The following is a 16,468-nucleotide window of genomic DNA, read 5'->3' as shown; positions in this document are numbered from 1 at the left end:
GAGGAGGGCTAAGGAAAGCATTTGGCCCCAGTGAGGCTTGGGGACCTTTGGAGGCTGCCACTTCCCACCTCATATCCTCTCCCCATCTGAATCCTGCTCCTCAGGACAAAAAGTGGCTTACAACAACTTGTACCAACTTAGAGCAGGTGGAACATGTAGCTCAATAGGGTTAGAGTGTGAGGGGGGTGGGTAGAGCTCACTGAAGACTGAAGCTAGAGGACATCTTGAAGATGTGGGAAGCTGTTAGGGAATTTTCACAAAGGAGCGATGGAGGTGGATTTCCAACCAGAGGTATCTGTGGGTGTCAAATGATGGACCCCATAGTTACAAAGTTGTGGAGTGTCCATTAACGAGAGCTGGGGAGGGAAGATTGCTTTTAGCTGCTGGATCAGGTAGTAGGTTTGCTTAAAAATATTAAAAAGGGAAAAAGCAAAGACCTGCATTTTCCTTATTCAACAGCTGTTTTTTGAGAACTGAGCGTGCTTAGGTGCTGGGGTTGTTCCAACAGATAAACCCTGCCCTCATGGAACCCATTCCAAGCGGCCTCCTTGAAGAACCTTACTGGAAGGTACTTGAGATAAGATGATGGGAATTTGCTGCATTCAACCGCATATTACAAGTTTTTTAAATGGGGAAATTAAAAAAAAAATCATGGCACCTAATATTAAAATAATAAAACGTTAATTCTTGGTCTGCCAATGACCTGCTCAAAGTGGGTGGACAGCCTCCCTGGGTCTTCATCTCCTCATCCTCCAGTGGAGCTAATCTTCCTTCCTGTCTCCCTCTGAGGAATATTCGAAGATAACAAGCTTTGAAAACAAGTTGAAAGTTCTGTACAAATTGCAGGGTGTGACTCACATCCTTGTGAGAGACCCATGTTCACAAGGTGCTACCTGGTGAGAGGTTTTGGATGAAGGATAGAGTCTGTTCACAGATCAATTTTTATCAACTTTACTTCTCCAGGTTTGTCTGCAACTGTTTGGGGATGTTTTGCAGCTGTCAGAAATACTTTTCCTGATTTTATACTAATATTTGACTTCTGCACTGCAATGCAGTGCTTTACAAACATGCACACGTATATGTTTACCTAATTGCTCTAGGATGATAATTTAATGTAGTTGATATGACAGTATAAGAAGGCAAAGGCCAGGATTGTTGCTCCAGGTCTGAGGAGGCTTGAAAACAGCATCTGTGGGTATACAGGAGTGGGAGGTGCCAGAAGTCAGCCTAGCTTGGGTCAGGGTAGGAAACCAAGGGTGTGAATTGTCATGAAAAGCCACATGAAAGGTGCCAACCCTCCCAGACCCCCCAGAAATAGCTGTTGAAAATTGGGCTTTCTGGTGAAAAGATCAGCTGCTGCAGAACGCCTTCCGTATATGTCAGCAAGTGGGGCCGGATAGCATAGAGCGAGCCTGAAATGTGTCTAAATAAATGATTATGGTGACTCACTCGCCCCCGTTGAATGGAATGTTTTTTTTAAAGTGAAAGTAAGAGAGAAAGAAGATAATAAAGCAAAGAAAAAGAACAATAAGGTTTGAATTTAAAACAATACGAGCAAAAAATTGAATTAGTCACTCATGTCAAATCCTGTGAGCCTCTGTCCTGAATTGCTACCTTCCTCCTTGACTTGCCTTAAGGTCACGGTCTTTCTGTTTGAATTTCCTGGTGAGATAACACACCCTCTGATTGTTGCCATTCCCAGTGCCAGTTGCAGGCATGTAATGGGCATTCTGGAATATTTGTCACAGAACCACTACAGAGCTTATCTGTTGAGCCCAGAAGGCCTTTCCATGGCCAGAAAGGAGCATCCAGTCTCTGAGATGTTTAGCGTTGCTTTGTGGAGCCGCTGGGTGCGAGAGCTGGGGCTGCCAGCCCATGAAGCTTAACGGAGAAGATTCTGCATTTATTCTATTGTAGGCCTCTTGGTCTGTTGTTGCATCATCCCTAATACCAGGAACTGGCCCAGAGACCCATGAAACCTTTATGATTTGCTAGTGTTTTAATTGATCTGCAGTTTGCAGAGATTTTTACATTAAAGTGAGTCAGTCTTGTTTTATACTATGTACTCATTCAGCTGAGTGTATAGCTTTGCTCCTCTTTTTGGTTGATTTCTGGGTCATTGCTTAACCACTTAACCACTCTTACGCCTTAGGGATCTAATTTCTTCTTCAGACCCCAACATAATACCTGTGAACATAAAATTATTTAATCTGGAAAAAATGTGGAGTATGTCACTTTTGCTGTTGTCAGAAATAACCCCCAAATCTTAGTGGATGGCGACGACTGTCTTGTTGTGCCCTGAGTCAGGGGCTGCAGGTTAGTTTCTGTGGCACTAGTGTACGTTTCTACTCATTCTGGAACCTGGTTTGAGGGGGGTGTCTGCTTCTTGGAATGTGTCATGCTCATGACAGAGCGATCGAGCAAGGTGGCAGGAACTTGAGACTCTTCTTGAAACTTCTACTGGGATGTGGCTTTCTTTATTCTATTCTCACTCCATTTGGTAAACAAGGCAAATTTCCAAGTCCTATGCCAATTGTAACCTCCTCCCAGGGAGAAGTTGTACGTCCAAGTTATCTGGCAACCAGCAAGACTATACTGTACAACTGTGCCCTGTACTGTACAACTGTCCCCTCTACTATATAACCATGCCCTACACTGTACGACCATGCCCTGTACTGTATAACTGTCCCCTGTACTGTACAACCATGTCCTGTGCTGTACAACGCTCCCCTGTGCTGCTGGGTGTAATTACCTGCCCTGTGTACTGTACAACTGTCTCCTGTACTGTACAACCGTCTCCTATACTGTGCAACCATGCCCTGTACTGTACAACTGTCCACTGTACTGTATAAACATGCCCTGTATTGCACAACTAACTGTCCTCTGCACGGTACAACCATGCCCTGTACTGTACAACTGTCCCCTGTACTGTATAACCATGTCCTGTACTGTACAACTGTCCCCTGTACTATATAACCGTGTCCTGTACTGTACAACTGTCCCCTGTACTGTATAACCATGTCCTGTACTGTACAACTAACTGTCCCCCATACTGTGTAACCATGCCCTGTACTGTACAACCATCCCCTGTACTGTATAACTGTCCCCTGTGGTGTACAACCATCCCCTATACTGTACAACCGTCCCCTGTGCTGTACATCCTTCCCCTGTACTGTAATCATCCCTGGGAGAGAGACCACCCCTCTCCCAAGATACCGAAATCTGCAGATGATCAAGTCCCTTATATAAAATGACATAGTATAGTATTTGGATATAACCTATGTATCTCCTCCTATATACTTTCAATAATCTCTAGATTACAATAGCTAATGCAATGTAAATGCTAAGTAAATAGTTGTTATACTATGTTGTTTTTTAAATTTTTATTATGCTTTATTGTTGTTATTTTTTTTATTTTTTTTTTCTGAGTATTTTCCAACCTTGGTTGGTTGAATTCCAAGGATGTGGAACTGTGAATATGAAAGGCTGACTATAAAATCTTTTACAATTGAGGAAATAATGCAGTGTAACAAGTACATTGTAAGCTTATTAAACATAGTGTGAACATTATGTTCTTAGTAAAATAATATTTGATTGGATACTAAGAATGGAGCTTATGTCTGGTATCAATCTTTATTAGGAAGTATCACACTAGAATGTAGTGGTCTATGATGGAGGAAATTTTGTGTCACCCACCCCTACATTTTAAAAGCAAGGCCTAGACTCTCTTCTTGGTGTATAGTAGGTATTCAGTACATACCAGTTGTTCTGAGTAAATTCATGAGATCACGGCTGCTCAATACTCTGGGAACCCAACACAGTAAAATATAATTCAAGTCTCTGAAGTCTATTTAAGATTAGAAAACAGCAAAGCCAAATTTTCAACTGCATGCTAGAGAGATAAACAGGTTTATCAATTTATTTCTTAAATTCAGGTGTAATCACATCCACAAAGCCTTTTGCTGAAATTCCCCTTTTCATGAAACTCATGTCATCACATCAAATAACTCTAGTGGCACAGACTTAACTCAAGGTCCCCAGCGTTGTTGATGGGCAGTAACCTTGACAGGGAGAGTATTGACATAGTGCTTTTGACCATTGTTGTGTCTTTCTCTGGAGCCGTCCCAAATGCTTACTGTTCATTACATTCTTTTTGTTGCTGTTGTCATTGTTGTTCCTACCCTGTCTTCCTGGGAGCAATGGTAACCTCTTAAATTTAGAAACAACAGAACCAAGGCCACAACATGTGAGGGCAGGGCCAGGCTATGCAGTGGGTGTGGCAGAGACTCCATCCCCCCTGGCTGAGTTTCTCCCAGATAGATAAGACCAGCTGGGACACTTCTCCGTTCACTAGCTGTGTGACTTTAGGCAAATTACTTAACCTTTCTGTGCCTCATTAGTCAGATTAATGGAATGAAGATAATAATAGTAGCATTTTCTCTTAGGGGTGCTGGGAGGATTTAATGAGGTGATACATGTAAAGTGTTTAGAGCCCGAGAAGTCAGGGGGATGAGATGAGCATCCTAGTTGGACAGGACCGTGGGCCTCAAACTATGTAGTGGTGGTTCCAACAGGAACCTCTCAAAGTAATGCTCACTGGAAGCACAAAGGCCATTCACAGGGACATTGTCATTCACCTTGATATGAGTGGGTCAGGGAAGGCAGTCTGATGAGCAGACACCTGGAAGAAGTGTTTGAACTGCAGGGTTGTGGGGGCTGGGTGAGCCATGCCAGAATCTGAAGGAAAAATGTGGATTGTACAAGGCAGAGGAGAAAGAAAGTGGGGAGAGCCCAAGATGAGAATGTGTTTTACTAATTCAAAGAAAAGCAAGAGGTCAGTATATATGGCAAGGAGTAAATGAAGACAGCAGTGATAGGGTCAAGAGGGAGACTGGGCCTGCAGGGCCTTGTAGTATGGGTTTTGATCAAGGAAAAAGGAAACTAGCACTTACTGAGGACGCATCGTGTCCTAAGCTCTGGGCTGGGTCTAATCTTTTTAATAATTCTGCAAGAGCAACTGGTACAGATGAGAAAGAGGAGCTTACATTCTTGCATATAATCAATCAGGTGGCTCACACATGGCAAAACCAGAATTTAGACAAGGTCTTTTGGATTTCAGAGCATACTCCAGACCTGCTTCAAATTTAGACATTTGTTAATTATCTAGTATTTGAATATACTTGTTCATTTCTTTGCTTCAAGTGAGATGATGCAGGAAAGCTAAATTTCAACTTCCTATTTTGTATGAACACAATTAATGACTGTAAAAAATCTTTTTGGAAGGAAGATTGTACCAGGTGTGGTTTCATTGCCTGAGCAAATTAACACATCCCCTGTTACCTGGTATGCATTAACCGGGGTTCTTCAGAGAAACAGAACCAGTAGGAGATAGACACAGATATGGATGTGGCTACAGATATAAAGAGATTTATTTAAGTAATTAACCAACATGGTTATGGGGGCTCAGATGTCCCAAGATCTGCATCTGGCAGGCTGGAGAGCGAGTCATATAGTTCCAGCCTAAGTCAGAAAGGCTGAGAACAAGGAGAGCTAATGGTGTAAGTCTGGTTCAAGTCTGAATCCAAATGCAGGAGAAGATTCATCTTCTAGCTTAAAGACATAGAGGCAAGGAGAGAAAATCCCCCCTTATAATTCGCCTTTTGTTCTAGTCAGGCCTTCAAGGGATCTGTTGAGGCCCATCCATATTAAAGAGTGCCACCTGCTTTACTCTTTCTACTGATTTAAATGTTAATTTCTTCCAGAGATACCATCACAGCAACAAACAGAATAATGTTTACCCAAATATCTGGGTACCTTGTGCTCCAGTCAAGTTGATACATAAAATTAACCATCACAAAGACCATTTTTTATGAATGTAAGTGCAATTAGAGAAAATGTCAAGTTGCAACAAGGAGACTCCCACACTGCACATGGCTTCTCTGGTCTTGCAGGGAGGCCTGAGCTTGCCTGTCCCAGAGCCCCATTTTTCCTTGTCGCTTCTCTAGATTCCTGAGACTTTTTTTTGCCTATACAAGTCATCTCCATTTTCAAAAGCTCTGCCTCGTAGGTCAACTAAACAGGCAGCATTCTTTAAGATACTCTTGATTAGGGATTTTCAAAATGTGCTATGTCATGGCTGCATGGAAAATGGTCCTCTTTGTACAGCACACCGAAGAAATGGATGAAGCTGCTTATAGCCACAGGGGAGTGGCCTGGTGGGGGAGGAGGAATTCTAGACACCTGATTCTACCAACTGTCCCCCTAGACCACAAGTGTACCTTTGCTACATGGTTAGAAAAATCTGATTTAAATCAAGCCATCCATCTTACAGGTGGGAATACTGAGGCCCAGAGAGGGAAAGAGGAGAGTCGAGTCACTTGGTTTTCTCCTAGGACCTGCCTGCGCAGTTCTGGTCATACTGCATTGCCTGCCTGATCCTTTTCTGCCTCCTCATTTCTGAATTATTCATTGGGCATTTGTCACAGACTGTCAGGGACAGCTGACTTGTGTGGGTGTGTGGGTGCGTGCGTGTATAAGCACATATGATCTTTTCCCAATTAGATAATAAATCATCTGGGGACAGGGTCTTTGTCGTGTTCTCTTTCTTTTCTTACACCCTACAAATTACCAGGCATATCAGATCGTACTTTTCTATGTATTAAAGTATAAATGAATAATCATCCACCATTAGCCTTTAAAATAAACTATAGCATCCTCCTACTTCAAATGTCTTTTCTTCCAGAAAGTATTTGCTGATACCTAGCTGTCAATGATCTCTGGTTTGTCTCACCTTCCAAAGCATTTTCTTTGTGACATCATAGAGCTTTTACCACTTTCCACCTTATATTAGAGTCATAGGTAGAAATATCCCATCTTCTTTTCCAATGACGTGACCAACTTGAAGGTAGAATACGTGTGGCTCATGTAAGACAGTGGTGTTTACTTCACAGGCATTCAATTCTAACTCCGCATTTTAAAATATCTATTACATATCAGATACTGCACTAGCTGTGTCATTGCAGGAGCTCATTTAAACTCCACAGCAGCTATATAAGGTACATATCAGCTTCGTTTTTATTATATAAGGAAACTGATGTTCAAAGAGGGGAGGTACCTAGTTCCAGACTAAGTTGAAGCCAAACCTCTGGTTCCAAATGCCATACCCTTGTTTTAGCCCAGGATAGTTGCCTGCTTACCTTAGCAAATGTATGTGGAATAAATATGCAAGCCAAGAATAGGTGAGTTAATTCATTTGAAGGCTAACAAATGCTGAACATATGTCATTTGTGGCTTTTGGAAATCATTGTGAAAATACCTTTATACTGTAAAAAATGAAAAGAACGTCGATTCTCGTGGATCAGTTCTGCTCGCCTACGGATTGTCCCTGAAACATCTGCAAGTTCAATTGAAATATGACTTTCAGATGGAAGAATGCTATCACTTTCCCAAGGCTTTCTTTCCTGATTTCTACAAACATCAAAGCTGAAGTTTATACTTTTTCATTTTGATGATAATCGGTTTCCTTAATAAGTCTTGTCTTTAAGAGGTAAATTCAATCAGCTGCTGTCTGCTACAAGACTGAGTGGTTGTGGCTCTGTGTGTGGGGGGTTGGTGGGTCAGGGCTGTCTTTATTTTTCTGCTCTATTTTCTTCTGATTTCCCATAGCAACAGTTGACCCCCTTGCACGTTAAAGACTCCCGCAAAGGTAGAAGAAGGCATATGCAGTGATGCTGGAATCGTCTTCCATGTGGTTATCTAAGTGTGGCCTCCAAGGAAGTTACTTCTAGAGCCAGTTAATTTCTGACTTAATCAGAGCCCGGAAGCCCCAGTCATGCTTCTGAATTTGGTAATGACAAGTGTCTTTGCAAACATCTGGGAAGAAAACAAGCTTACAGGAAGCTTTGACAGACAACAGTAGTTAAGCCCCAACAACAGTGTGACAGATGCCAGTGGAGCAGTGTGATAGGCTCCAGCTCATGGGTGGACATGGCAAGGACTGTCCAGAGGAGAAATGGTCACCTGAGACTGGAACGTAACAAGGGCAGTCTTCCAGTATGACTAAACACTGAAGTTTTCATGACTCAGCCCATCCACCAAAGAGACTGATCTTAAGAGTTTCAGTCCTAACCTCCCTGTGTGGCAGGACAGACACATCAACTAAATGGGATGTGTGACTTCACTCACATCGGCTCTCTACCTGGGGTCAAACCAGGCATTCAATTCTAACTCTGCATTTTAAAATGTCTATTACATATCACATACTGCACTAGCTGTATCATCATAGGAGCTCGTTTAAACTCCACAGCAGCTATATAAGGTGCATATCAGCTTCGTTTTATTATATAAGGAAATTGATGCTCAAAGAGGGGAGGTACCTAGTTCCAGACTGACTTGAAGTCAAACCTCTGGTTTGGCAGCAGGGTAGAGAGCCCTGAGATGCTGGCACAGAGAGTTGAGGAGTCGCCTTTATTATGCCCAGGCCTGCAGGTAGATGAGCTTGATCTTCAGTCATCAGATACTTAAGGAATGTCTGCAGGCACTGTGCTTGGCACTGGGGCTAATGATGGTTAATGCATTTTCTGCCCATAGGTGAAGTCTAGTGGAGTGCTGTTTCTCAGAATATATTCTTGCATCATGGAACTTCTCCTAGCAGGGGATGCTCAGAAGGCATTCATTCATCTCTTCATTCATTGAACAAAGGCTTTAAAACAGTATGTCTGGGTGGACCCTCGGAACATAACAGAGGGCAACACTGATGTGAGCCTGGCCCTGGAAGCCTGCAGGGTGTCTAACTGTGGGCGAATACAGATAGAACCGGGGATACGGTCTTTGTAATCATTTTTAAAGGTGTGAATATATGTGTAATGCAAACAAAATTGTAGAGGGAACGTGTACACAATTATTGACTAACTTTAGTGTGTTTCATTTACATCGTGACTATATGTCTTAAAAGTTTTTTTAAAAAGCATTGCTGCATATCGAAGTCTCTCGAAACTGTCCATGGCGGGTTTGGGCTCAGCAGTGCTTCTCTAGTGGTGTCCTTTAATTTAGGCAGGCTTGTGCAACACTGTCCCATCTTGAAGTTTTGAAGAAGACTGTATCTCCAGGCCCTGGCTTCTCAAGCTCCGCCAGCCTGCAGGAGCCTTTCAGTTGCCTTTCTCTGTGGCTCAATGCCATTCATTGTTTAAGCTACAGTTCAAGGATGAACGACTAAAGTGATTCATTCCGGCATTTGACAGATATTTATTGAATGCCTACTTCATGCCAGGCATAGCTCTAGGCAGTAAGGATGTGACATACCAGTTAAGGAAAAAAAGTAAGTAATAAATAATAACTTTAATAATGTTAAAGTAATAATAATAGTATTTTATTATGGTAATAATAACATTAAGAAAAAAGTACTAAAGTAATGTATTTATCTTATTTAAGTAACAATTATATTTTATATATAGTATACTATTATAAATAATAATAATAACTTTAAGGTAAGGTAATAAAGGAATATTTATTGCCTTCTAGTATATTAGTAGGTCAAAAAGTCAGTGGGAAAAATGGAACCGAACCAAGGAGATTATGGCTACTGCAGGGAAGGCCATTGTAGTTGAAAAGGGAAGTCAGGATGGTTCTCATTGAGAAAATGACATTTGAACAAAAACTATTAAAAGGTGAAGGAGTGAGCGCACATATATCTGGGAGAAATGTGTTCTAGGCAAAGAGAAAGGGCATTGGGGCTGATACATTTGAGGACAAGCTAGGAGGTCAATGTGGTGGACCTGATAGAACAAAGGAAGAAGAGTAGCTGTGGATGAGGTCAGCAAGGTCCTGGGGAGGCGAGGCCTTCCACCCTGAGTCTGATGAAGGGTGCTCCTGGAGAGCATGTACTAGCAGAGGGTCCCGGTGGGACTCACATTTTAGTAGCATCACTCTGGCTGCTCTATGGCAAGTAAACCACAGGGTGTCAGGGATGGAATCAGGGGACCCTGGTGGCAGCATGTTCTTGATGGACTAGTATGGAAGGTATGCAGGGATGCCGGATATATTTTCAAGGTAAAGGCAAAAGAATTTTCTGAAAGATTGAATTTGGGGCGTGAAATAAAGAGGAGGCTCAGATGACTCAGTATTTTTGTCCTAGCAACTGGGAGGATGGAATTGTCATTAGCTGGCATGAGAAATAACGTGGGTAGAGCAGGATTGGGAGGAAAGAGGAGGAGTTCTGTTTTGGGCCACGCTGAGTTTGAGTTAGGCATCGGAGTATAGCTTCTGAGTAGACTGCTGGTTATTGCTGGCAAGGGAGAGGTCAAAGCTGGAAATATAAATATGGTATTTGTCAAAATAGAGATGATATTTAAAGGTGTGAAACTAAGGCAAGATCACTAAAGGAGTGAGTCCTGATAGAGTAGAGAGGCTGAAGGGCCAAGTCCTGGGAAGTGCCAATGTCAAGAATTTAGAAAAAGAGACAGAAGCAACCAAAAAGACTGAGAAGGAGCAGACATTGACTAGGAGGAAAATTAAGAGACCTCGACCTCCTAGTGGTCAAGTAAATAAAGACTTTCTAAAAGAGATGATAACTCAATTATATTGATTATTACTAATGGATTTAATAACGATGAAGACAGAGTTGACCATTGGCTTCAGCATCGTGGAGATCATTGTGTCCTCTGCTCTCACCCCCAGCCCACCCAGCCCGCCTCCTTTGCATGCCATCATGGCATGATCTGCTTATGTAGCTGCATCTCCTGCAAAACATTTTTCTGTCTGCCATCCTGCAGTCACGCTCACTTGTGTGCTTATGCAACATTGATGAGCACCTCCCATGTATCAGCAACTGTGCTAGATGGAATGAGTATGCAGAGTTGAACGTGGTATTTTTCTACCCTCAGATGTCTTACAGCCTAAGGAGAAAAGCAAGGTGTCTAGAATCTGTTACAGCAGAAGAAAGAGATTGAAGGATAGTAAAATTATGAGAGTTCAGAGGACAAAGAAATTTTCTCTGGGAGTCAAGGTTGAGTCCATGGCTGAAGTGGCCTTTAAATTTGGCCTTGAATGCTGGATAGGATTTAGAATTAAAGAAATGGAGGAGAAAAGAATATTTTAGAAAAAGGGGCGTATAGGAGTAAGGACAAGCAGGTGGGAAGGCTGGAAAGGGGACCCTGGACTGAAGGTATGGTATAGGGAGGAGAAGGAGGAGTGGAGAATGAGGCTAGGATTTGGGCCAGGGACCCGATGAAGAGGGCCTTAGAAAATAGAGGCTGGGCTTTATTTCTTAGTCAATGGAGGAATCATTAAAGGTTTTTGAGCCATAGAGTGATGCAATAATAGCCGTGCTGCTTTGGGAAGAGTCATCTGGCTGTATGTGCAGAACTGTCCAGGAGAAAGATAATAAGGGCCTAAATTAGGGCAGCAGAAGTGGGGGCAGAGAAGGGGGCGGATGTGAGGCACCGCAGGAGCAGAGTTCACAGGCTCAGCACTCCAGAGGGATGGGCACATGGTCTGGATCTGGGGCCCTGGGCTCTCCCTGAGAAACTCATCAGCCTTTTGAGGTCAGTGGCCTCGGCTGTCCCTCGTGCTTGTCATCCCCACCCCCACCCCATCCTCTTCCAAGCCCATGTGTGTTCAAGCTTCACCTCGTTAATGAAATGAAGCTGCTTATTTTTGGAACTCTGTGATTAACACAGTTGCTGTGCTTAGGAAACAAAAGAACCCTGTGCATTTTTCAGGACTCTCTACCTGCACCGTGTCCACCTAAAAAGGTGGAGAGCTGGCGCATCCCGGTCGTCTCTGGCCTCCAATCTCTGATCTTCTGTTGCACCTGATCTGATCCATTGCATGCAGCATTGCCAGTCATTGTTGAGCAAAAGCAGCTCTGGAGGCCTAGAGAGGGCGATACACAGTGCCACCCGACCAGCAGCACCATAGGAAAGGTCAAGCAACCAGATGGGGCTCTCCACTGTGCCTCCATAAAACTAGGCAGGCTACTTGCCCATTTTCCCCAGAAAAACAGCCTAGTCGTTTGGCCAATTGTGCCAGAGAATGGAAGGCCTCTCAATGCCCTGCCGTTCTCCCAGCCCCCAGCTGGGGCTGGCAAGCTATGGCCCCCAGTGGTATCATCACTGATTTCAGGAGGCTAGAACCCTAGCACTGTGGGGGAAGGGCTGGCCAGCTGCCAGTCCCAGCATCCCAATTCCTATGGCAGTGCAGGGGGAAGAGCCTCTGTGGGGGCGAGGCTGGCTTCCTCCTGAATCTGCCCATAAAAGGATAAAAGTGCTGCTATCTGGTCGGCATTGGTAGGATTGCTGATGATAAATTTTTTAAAAGTGTGGATTTTTCCCCCTTTTTGCAAGGATATGTGTGTGTGTGCATGCAGGCGCACGCGTTCGGGTGTGCCTGCGTTCACACAGTTTGCAGCCTGTATGTGCTAACAGATGGATTCAGCCTCATCTTTTATCCGGTGTTACAGAAGATAAAACTGAAACTGGATGATATGCTGCCTCTTCAATTTAAAAGAGAAAAAATAAAATAAAAAGCTCTTAAAGGGGAGCCCTTATGGTAGAAAAGAGTGGTCCAAAATATTGTCAGGCTTTACTCAAAAGGCAAAGAACAGCAGAGCCATTTGAAAGTAATTTTTCTTCCTCCTCCCTCTTTGACTTCTCCAAAATATATCATCTATGTGTCAGAAGTAGGGCAAGCTTTAAGGCTATTATGAATTATATATCAAGGGACATCATTTCCCAGGAGTCTTGAACAAATGCCCAATGGTTTAAATTTTACAGACATGCTCTTCCCCCCAGTGGCAACAATTTCTGTCGCTGCAGTCTTCCTGAGATGGAATGGGAAAGTGTTTTGCAAAATGCACAATGAGACGTTATGCTAATAAAGGTAATTGTGCAGTGGTTGGAAACTATTCCTTCCTGAAAGAGGCTTTTATCCTCTACAGACTGTCCCACACTGCAGGTACTTAGGCAGCAGGCTGCTTCAACTGGTCTTGCCTTCTTTTAGCTGGAGTCAGATACGTCCAGGGTGAGGACAGATTGAAAGAGCGAAACTGGAATCAACTGGGCATTTCTGTGCCCATCGTGTAAGACAAAGACCTTGCCATTTCATTTGAATATCAGATATGCTTTGCCTATCTATTTATTGTTCTGTAAGATTCAGGAAGAGCTTTGTGAAAGTCATTCTTTTCTCTAAAATTGGAAACATACATTCATTGGCTAAATAAGAAAGGTGGGTTTGAGGGTCTTGGTACTTTGCTTCCTTACCACTATTGGATGGATCAGAAAGTTAGCCCAGAACACGGGAGCAGAGGACGAGAGATTGCCAGAGTGCATTGCTGGGCAGGGCCTTCCAGACAGTGACAGCGACAGCTGCAGGAAGTGGCCTTCTCTGCTCCGTGCTTCACACTCTCCCTCCCAATTTATTCTTTTCAAGTGGATATTTTAAAGTTCTGAGCTTTACTGTATGTGGCCTTGAGAGAATCCAGATATAATTATTTATATAAGTTTGTCGATTTCTTAATCTTTAGTAATTATTTATTAGTTACCTCACTTTATTCTTACAATACTTTGGAGATATGGAGGGCCCATCATGTTTTTCCCATTTGAGAGAGAAAATAATTGAAGGAGGGGTGAAGTCACTTGACCAAGGGCGCTACTGCCAGAGGAGTGATATTATGTAGATCTAGATCTAGATCTACACACACAACATCACACACTCACACGGTATAAAATACAAACCTGACAATAGCACCCTATCTCCGCGAAATAATAAAAGGTAAACCCCTACATTCAAAATCCTTTACAAGGATTTGCTGGGCCCTCTGGTCCTCCCAGCCCCTGCCTCACACACGGTGCAGGCCTCCCTCCCACTCCATCCCATCAATTTCTTATGCTCCAGTCACACCCCTTTACACAGAGTTCCTCACATGAAGAGCTTTGTCACTTGTTCATTTTCAAGACCCATGCTCTCTGCCTGAACACCCTATTCCCACTTCACATCCTCACTGCCTCCCTTAGTGGTGTATGGAATTCGCACTCTGATTAGGCCCCAGCCCCTCCAGGAAGCTTTTCCCGACCAGATCCCGTCACACAGGTGGAGTCTGGTGCCCACCACGGATACTTCCACACCAGCCCGTGCAACTGCCACACTGTACTTAATCGTCATTTCCTGTGTTTATATTTCCTGGAAGCTTATGGGCTGTTAGCAAACAAGATGGAAGTACCATACCTTGTTCTCTGAATCTTCATCCCCAGGGGTGGAAGAAATCCAGGAAGCCCGTGACAGCCTGCAGGGAGGGCTCCAGTGAGATTCCTTCTCCTTCTTACTGCCCCTCTGTCTGAATGCACCTCAAAGCCTTTACTAACAGGTAGGCTTCGGGAACTGTGTGCCATTCAGGTGTGTGACTCCTTCCAAACCCCAAGATGAGATCACTACTGCCACCCCACCCATCACCCTCTATTACCCAGGCCCTTAGCACCACGCTCAGCAGACATATTAATGAAAGATACTGATTTCCAGGGTCTGTGGCATCTGATTGGTCCCTAAGTGGACACAGTCCCTGGTGAAGGACACAGAGTTCAGGATCAGACACCCTTCTACCATTGACTGGCTGTGTGATCTCAGAAATTTCACCTGAGCGCTCTGGACCTTTGTCTCTGCATCAGTGAAATGAGAATGGTAGATGCTACTTGAAGCTATTTTGTTAATGAGAGATTATTTTGTATAATAAAAAGTACATAAATCATATGCATAAGTATTAGCCATTATTAGCAGGAAAAAATTCAAGTTTGCAATCCAATATATTAGAGGTTTATTAATAATATGTGGTAAAATTATTTTGTCATTACTGAAGAAGTCATTGGCTTAGTCAGTTCAGGATACTGTAACAGATTACACAGACTAGAGTACTTAAATAACAGAAATACATTTCTCACAGTTCTGGAGGCTGTAAAGTCCAAGTTCTGGAGGCTGTGAAGTCCAAGATCAAGGTGTGGGCAGATCCAGTGTCTGGTGAGGGCTGGCTTCCTGGCTTGCAGATGGCTGTTTCCTCATTGCATCCTCATATGGTGAAGAGAGAAAAACATCATCGCTGTTGTGTCTCTTTGGAGAAGGCCACTAATCTCATTCACAAAGCTCCATCCTCATGACCTGATTCTTCCCAAAGAATCTTCCCTCACCTCCAAATACCATTACATTGGGAATTTAGGCTCCAACATATGAATTTAGGGGGATACAAACACTCAGTTCCTAGAAGTCATCTTGTTGCTGCTTTAGATGTTACAACTTTTAAGTTAAAAAGAAAAGAGTTTGATGAGCATTGCATCAAAGAAATCCATTAGTTGTTTGGCCAAGCAGATTTCTTTATCTCACTTAGCCTGGGCATCAGAAGACCCACTGTCCTGGGATGTGGATGTGAGGAATGAATGACAGAGGAGTGATGGAAGGAGCCAGCTCCTGGTATGTGGGGGTTTTGGAAATTTCTTTTCTATTTTTTGTTGTTTGAAATGGGGTCTTGCTCTGTCACCCAGGCTGGAGTACAGAGGCATGATCATGGCTCACCACAGCCTCACCTTCCCAGGCTCAGGTGATTCTACCACCTCAGCCTTCCTTGTAACTGGGAGTACAGGCACATGCCACCATGCCCAGCTAATGTTTTGTATTTCTTTCTTTTTTTTTTTTTTTTTGGCGAGGGGTTAGGGGAGAGATAGGATCTTACTATATTACCCAGGCAGGGGTAATTTCTTTCCCTGAAGTTGTCCTATTTCCAACCTGTGACCCTAGGTCCCAGATGGATTGTAACCAGCTTGTCCTGAGTTCTGAGTAAGCCTTGCAGAGGGAGTATAGAGACCTCAACAAAAACATTTTCTCCGAATAGATAGGTGACTCAGCACTGGACACCAAGAAAGCTGCATTTTGCTGAAAGTCAGTAAGAAGCTCGGGACCAGGTCTGGGGCAGTCGGCCTCCTATCCTGGACCATGGGCTCCTCATCCGCAAAGCAAGGGGCTGGGCAGAGAGTTGCCCAGGTGGCTTCCAGCTCTGGCATTCAGTGCATCTAATTTATAGTTGAGTGAGTTGTCATTTATAGACCAGGAAGGACGAAATTATCCCCATTAATCTGCTCACAGTTCTGGTGCTTGAGAAACTACTGGGTCTTGCCACATCTCGAATTAGCTCTAGGCCCTTGGGCTTTTAATTAAAGGGCTTTGTGAGTCAGATAGTTTACGGTCAGATTCACATCTTCAGGGAGACACAGAGGGAGGTCCTCTGTTCTGTCATCGCTTGTTTAGAAATCAGCTACCTCTCTCAGTGTGAGAACTCAGAATCCAGAGTCTTGCAAGGGACTTCCAGGAACAGCTTGTGGTTACGACTCACCCCTGACTTTCGCTGACTCCAGGCCCCAGAGGCTAGGGGACAGTAGATATGCTGCCTGGCATTGCCTCTTTCCTTGTGTGTGTCTGAGTGGTGCCAGCCTGA

General features: G+C 43.6%; 1 protein-coding gene across 2 annotated transcripts in view; it reads left to right on the top strand.

The window, feature by feature from the left end:
- The window catches only part of FAM49A (family with sequence similarity 49 member A), a 109,576-nt gene that overhangs the window by 13,630 nt on the left and 79,478 nt on the right, over window positions 1–16,468 (top strand). The window contains exon 1 of one of the 2 annotated variants that reach the window (XM_009183720.4): window positions 14,772–15,450. The exons of the other annotated variant lie outside the window; for it this stretch is intronic. The gene's annotated coding sequence lies outside the window, so the exon portion shown is untranslated. Of the gene's footprint in view, window positions 1–14,771; window positions 15,451–16,468 lie in introns of those variants that run through there. 2 annotated transcript variants of the gene reach the window in all.

This window comes from Papio anubis, chromosome 14, assembly GCF_008728515.1.
Source record: "Papio anubis isolate 15944 chromosome 14, Panubis1.0, whole genome shotgun sequence".
NCBI classification, from domain to species: Eukaryota; Metazoa; Chordata; class Mammalia; order Primates; family Cercopithecidae; genus Papio; species Papio anubis.
Note: the sequence above shows the minus strand (reverse complement) of the source record. Positions and strands in the feature narration are given on the sequence as shown.